The 6,280-nt window shown below is 41.6% G+C and overlaps 1 long non-coding RNA gene across 1 annotated transcript; it reads left to right on the forward strand.

Moving 5' to 3' along the window:
* Nucleotides 1–3,046: 3,046 nt before the first annotated feature.
* Nucleotides 3,047–5,447, forward strand: LOC137479267 (uncharacterized). The gene is made up of 3 exons (XR_011002115.1): nucleotides 3,047–3,255; nucleotides 3,630–3,684; nucleotides 5,370–5,447. It is a non-coding gene; the product is annotated as an uncharacterized lncRNA (long non-coding RNA).
* The last annotated feature ends 833 nt before the right edge of the window (nucleotides 5,448–6,280 follow it).

Raw genomic sequence — 6,280 nt, forward strand, 5'->3', positions numbered from 1 at the left:
GCTTATACTATGTTCTTTGGTTACATGTGCTTTAAAACAAAAGGTTTATTCTCACATGTTGGCATGTCTTTATTGACACCATTTATTTACTTTTTATAGGAGTGAGAGCATGGCTACTTTTATGCCAGCATATTTGATTGTCTATGACTGACTTCGACACTTACAGGGATCTATTGTTGGTTAGGAGGAAAAATAAAATTTCTGAAGAGTGTTTAGTTAATTCTCTATAGAAGTTAAACAAGACATATCTTTGGAAATCTCTTAAAGGATTATTTCTAATGGCACCATTGGGACACTTGCTTTGCTTATAAAAATATATGTGAATTTATAAAGGACAAAGATACAATTATCCCAGGATAGCTTCAGGAAAAACCATCATACCTCTTTCAGAGGAGGTGCACAGATATGGACAGCAGCTTGGGCAGACTGGCTTTTATTTTCAATATGAGACATATTCTTCTACCACTTTTGATGGTCAAAATTAATTCCCTTTAAATCAAGATATTGTATTTCCTAAGTGGAATTAGTCCTTACTCATGTCAGTACGAGACAAAGAATATTCTTAGCCAGGATTTTAATATTGCCTTTTAATATTGTGATGAAAATCTGAATGCTTGAAAGTCTCTCAGAATTCTTAGCTCTCTGAGAGACAGACTCTCAAAGTCCGCCCCAGTTTAATCCAAGAAATTGCAAACTCAGTTTCATTGTAACAAAAGAAATTATATTCATGGGCTTTTTTTCTTTTCTAGATCAAGAGTTCTGTCCTCTACTTTCCCACTAAAGCTTTTCTGCAAAGTCCTTATAGAGCTGGATAAACCTTGTTAATGTTGTTAATTACATGTTGTATTAAAAACACATCTGGAAATGACATTACTCACACGTTGGTGTTTAATTATTAACAGTTATTACTCTTGACTCCCCAGTGAGCTGCTTATGAAGATGGAGGGACTCTCAGATGGGCAGAACTGAAGTTTGAGCTGAAGAGGATCTCTAAAAGATCCTCAGTTCTCCCAGCATCTTTGTGTATATAAACCTGGGGTGTGGTTGTCCTTCTTTACACCTGGTCTCAAGCGTGAATTGCTGTAACCGCACCTCCCCTGGCAGTGAAGTGCTCCCTCAATAGATGTGAGCCTATTGTCTGGGCACTGTTGCTAGGAAAAGCAGCCGATCAGGGGGCCAGGGTGGCAGCCAGTTAATGTAATACATGCTTGATAAAGCTCTTATCAGAGCCTTGCACACTTTCAGGAATGCTCACGATTCAGCTGGATTTATCAATACGAAAAAAGCCCCATTCTTTCTTAATTTCACTCACCTGTTGGAAGCTGGCCCCACAGAGCTGGGTATTAAAGCTTGAAATCGCCAGTGTCACCTCCTGCTGTTCCTGCCCATCGCACAGGAAATGCCGTGTCAGGAGTGTTTTCCCTCTGTAGCTGTTGTGGTGATGTGAGCAAGGCAGAGTGCTCTGAGTTGCTCTTCTCCAGCCCAGCAACTCCTTTGAAGGCCTCTCAGGTGCTCCCTGCAGAGAACCATCTCACTCTGGCAGAAACAGAGGAAAAAAGGCCATCAGAACTGAACTGGGGACAAGTCTCTGGCATAATGTTCAGCTGCAATTTTCTCTTCCCAAGCTTTCAATAGGGGACCACATTCAGGGAGGAGGAGGATGATTTTATTTAGCCACTAGATACTTTTGATTAATGCTATGTAAGAATATGAAATCAAATGCAATCTCTTACTTTTTATAAATCCTCCCATGTAAATGATTATTAAGCAAATCATGTCATTTCCTTCAATTCCTTATGCAGCAAACAGCTTCCATCAGTCAAAAGGGAGTATCTCTTTAACAAAAGACATTATTTAACATAAATTACATTCTTTTCTCTGTATTGCCAAGAAAGATGACCAAAGGAAAGCCTTTAATCTTGGAGAAAAATCTAAGAAAAGTGTTTGCTAGATACATTAGTGGCTTGCTGATCCTTGATTTAGCATCACTGCTCCTTTTTGCAGCTGCTGTGTAAAATGCAGATTAACTCTCAGATACCTTTCAGGAAGGATTTGATGGATAGCCCTGGCTTGCCCTAGCAGCCCCTACACCCTTAAGCTGAGTGATTACTGAAGCAAAGGGGTGGCACTCCCCTTAGCCAACCTTGCAGTTTCTATATACCTTGGCACTTTCTGGCTTCAAATGGTTTTTCAAAGCCTTGGCCACGGGGGTGCAACTCAAAACACCCTGTTACATGCACCCCTCTGAGGTGGAGGGACCATTGAGGGGATATTGCTGTACTGGAGATAGCAGCAATTACATGCTTTTAAAGCTTGACTGGAATGATACTGGGATAACATTTTGTAAGAATGTAAACAATGTGAAAAGGAGAAGGTGATGTGCTGATTACCCTCAAACAAGTGAAGCTTTCCCATAGGCAAGAAGTTCTACAAAGGCACTCTGGTCAGCCTTCCAAAATCAACTGTTAAACAGATTTTAACAAATGCCAGCGCAAAGTTTATAACTTCAAAGACTCTGGGCATATTTGCCCACACAAAGTTTTGTATCCTTATGTCTTTGGTCTACTGAATCACCAGTCTGCTGCATCACCAGTCTAATTATAGTAGAATAATTATAGGCCTGTTTTTTTTTTGGCGGGGGGCAGGGGGGCAGGGAAGGGGGAGGTTGTTTGGTTTTTTATTTTATCAAATAAAATGTCTCAGTCGTGAAGAGCTGGCTGGAACACACAAGAACTGTGGAATATTTGGGTTTACTAATAGCTTCATCAAAAAGTACCAATTTTATCAGGGACAGTTTTGTAACTTGGAAGATCCTTTGTAACCTTAGGAAAGTTCACAGAGTACAGCAGGGGACAGGGCAGAGGAAATCAAGCAGAAAGTGCAGATGCACACATTACACTCAGGGAGGTTATAGCAGCTGGGTATTGCATTCTGCTGATTTGCAAAGGAACCAGTTTATGTATCAGCTTAAAGATAACTTGCTCATCTGTCACAGGACATCTGCTTTCTGCAGACTGACTCTATCCTTTCTTTTCACTTACAGTTCTGACCATTGAACCACTGTGGTTTAATTATGCAAAACGGGGGTTGAAGATTCAAGATACTGCTCAGATTGTTCTGCAATAAACTCTTCTGATTCAGCAGTGTCAGCAGGAAGACCCCATGAGTGCCAAACTAACTCCATCTCTGCAGCCAGTTGGGCCATCACATGAAAGCAGGATTCTTGCTTCTCCATCACTCAGCTCTGTTGTCCACGTGATTTTTTGGATGTGTGACTGTTCTACTTATCTTTGATTTCCCATTTGTACTTCTTGCTAAGTTCTTCATGACTTGCAGAAGGCATTAATGTCTTCTCTGCCCCTGCAGTCCCCACTCACATAAAAGCTTCACCACAGTATGCCCTTTTATACCTTAGTCATTCTTGCTTACTGCTCTACAAAGGGCATAGCTGATCCTGGGAAATCTTTTTCTCTGGCATGCTGATGTATTGTGCTTAATGTATTAACAATGACAGAGCTGCCTCAGGCAACTCCAGCAACACAGAATGCATAGGGAGTTTTATACAACGGCTCTTTTGAAAAAAAGTGTATAACCCACAGAAAAAACTTTCTCCCTTTGGTTTCCTGCAGGTCAAAGCAGCAGTTGATGCTACACAGAAAGACAAGCCAAGGAGACCTTGCTCAGGTAAATCAAACCTGAAAGTAGTGGTAACTATGCTGGAGTTTATTTGTGCTGTCCGTTCATGTAACACTGCAGGAGCTTCATGCAGCACGTACAGAAAGCAAGTTCTAGAAGGGACCCGAAAGGGCAACCCTGCTCTCATTTCCAGGGCTGTGCTGTACGTGCACTCCTGCTACTGCATTTGCATGAGAAAGCAAGAAAGCCTTGTTGGAAGGTTGCACCTGCTAATTAGTGTGGGGAAATAGAAGGAGGCATTTCAGAAAAACTTCACATGCCTTGCACACAGTGCAGGTCATCTTGCATTTACATTTGTGCTCCTACAGTTGCAAGATGTCTCAAGTCTGAGAGACAGGGATGCTGTCCCAAACAGATTTTTATATTGTTTTTCTTTTTAAAAATTCCAGAGTGAGTGTTTTTCTCGACAAACTGTTGACAGTTCTGTAATTCTGGGCATTACGAGTGCTAGCATAAATCCCATACATGTGTTTCTAAACTGAGAGTCCAAAATAACCTCATTCCTCGATCACAATATAAAGAATTATTCAAGATTCAGAAAGAAACCAATCTTTCAGTGAGTTTTACTTAATTTAATAGCTTGTAATGAATAGGAATTTTTAATCTGTTTGAAATCTTCTTTCAAACTGAGCTCTAGCTATAACCGGTCCTTCTGACTAGCTGGGTATAGGAGTGCCAACAGCTAGAAATACAAGTGCACAGTGCTCTTCTGTCCTGACAAGAAACTTGAAATCGCTGTATTCTGGAACTCAGCCAGAAATGTTCTTGCATGCCTTCTCTCCTGACCTCAGCTGTCACAGTGGCCCCCAGCACCACACAGGAAAGCATCTTGGTTTTCCATCAGACTCCATTTTGATATATCAGGGCGCTGAAGAATACAGGTTTTTGAAACATATGCAGTGCTGCGTGTGTTTTGTCTGTATTTCTACTACGCCATGTGTACACAACCCCATCTAGGAAACTGGTACAGGTATTTTTTGGAGCTAAGGGAAAGGGCGGGGGGGTTTATGAACTACATCTTTTTTAAAAAGAGACCATGCAGAATGCTGCTCAAATTGCTCACAGGGCTGAGAGAGGTATTTGGTAGGCCACTGTTGCATGGCAGAAGCATTCCTCCCACATCCTGGACAAAGCTTATACTTAGAAAATTATACAGTGAAAATGAATCTGCAGCTGACCATTTAATCCATTTTAATTTTTTTTACAATGCCTGTCCTTCCTTTATCTACCACCATGGTGAACAGAGGCAAACTTGGGCAGTGCAGTGGGAGAGAGCAGTGCTTAGTAGGACAGAAAGCATGCCACCAGTCACGTATTTTCCCTCTACTTGTTCCATGGTGGGGGCTGTCCCTCTTTTTGCTATTTTACCCTGAGCTCAGAAGTCAGTATAAGCAGCAACAGGCCTTCACAAATGTGCTAAGGAGGAGCCTCTTGGGATGGCTTCTCAACATGCTTTATCTTTTGCTGACAAATTGGTGTCAGGGCCAGAACTTAATGAAGTCTTCAGAGAAAAATTTTCAGCAAATCTGGGGGTCTCAAAGGTGTGGACCTGCAATAAAACCAGAGTAACGCAATTTATGTACTTTTGCTCGTCTTTTGAAAGGCTGAAAATTCAGCTTTGCAGCAAACCGTAAAATCACCTTTCTAGCTACACTCACTTTGTTATTTTTCAGGTTTCCTTGCATTCAAAAAAAAGAGCCTGGGTCACCAGCTTGGAGTAATTTGAAGTTAATCTCCCACTGATGCCTTCATGAGAATCTCTGCTACACCCGTCAAGAAAATCACCTCAACAAAGCTGTCCAAAGATGGTATGTCTGTGATTCCATTTCCCTCTGCACTGTGGAGCTGGATTCATGTCACCAGGTAGGTGCCACTCTTTTTCCAGAAGAATCATAACAAAGTTTGCTCCCCTGTCTGTTGAAGAAGCTCAGGAGACAAGATGTCTTCCTGAAGCACTCCATTTCCAGTGCTGGACTGATGTTTCTGTCACCACAGAGGGCTTCCAATGCTTGGGTAGGACCTTTTATGGGATTGGCTCGTGTACCACAGAACTGTTTTGCTTCCTTCATTCAGATATAGGCAGGACAAGCAAATGGGCAGCACCTTACCAGGCTGTTGAAGACTGGGACAATAGTTGTAGAAATAGGGCTCTCTAAGGTAAGTTAGTTTTCCTGAGCATTAACAATTTGAAGGAAAATATAAATAATGTCTTGATTCTGGAAACATTAATGTAAACTTGCCAAATTTGGTTCTTTCTACTGAAAAATATGTGAGCAGAAGCGTTTTCCTTAATTCTAGGAGTCAAGGGGGTTTTCTCCATATGAAAACAGATAATTTTTCAAAGGAATTGGCAGCACTAATCTCCTGGTGCAAAAACACCCACTTACCAAAAACCAGAGGCCCATTGGCCATCTCAGTCCACAGACCAGGAACTGAATGCACAACTAAAATCAGCAATGTGCTGTCTGATAGAATTTTATATATATATATATGGAACCAGAAGCTCCATATGCTGCTGCTGCTGCTGAGCCAGGAGCTGGGGAGCACTGCCCTTACAGCACCCCAGAAATTGGGCTGGTCGCTC

The sequence above is a fragment of the Anomalospiza imberbis genome, chromosome 9 (genome assembly GCF_031753505.1).
Source record: "Anomalospiza imberbis isolate Cuckoo-Finch-1a 21T00152 chromosome 9, ASM3175350v1, whole genome shotgun sequence".
Lineage (NCBI taxonomy): Eukaryota > Metazoa > Chordata > Aves > Passeriformes > Viduidae > Anomalospiza > Anomalospiza imberbis.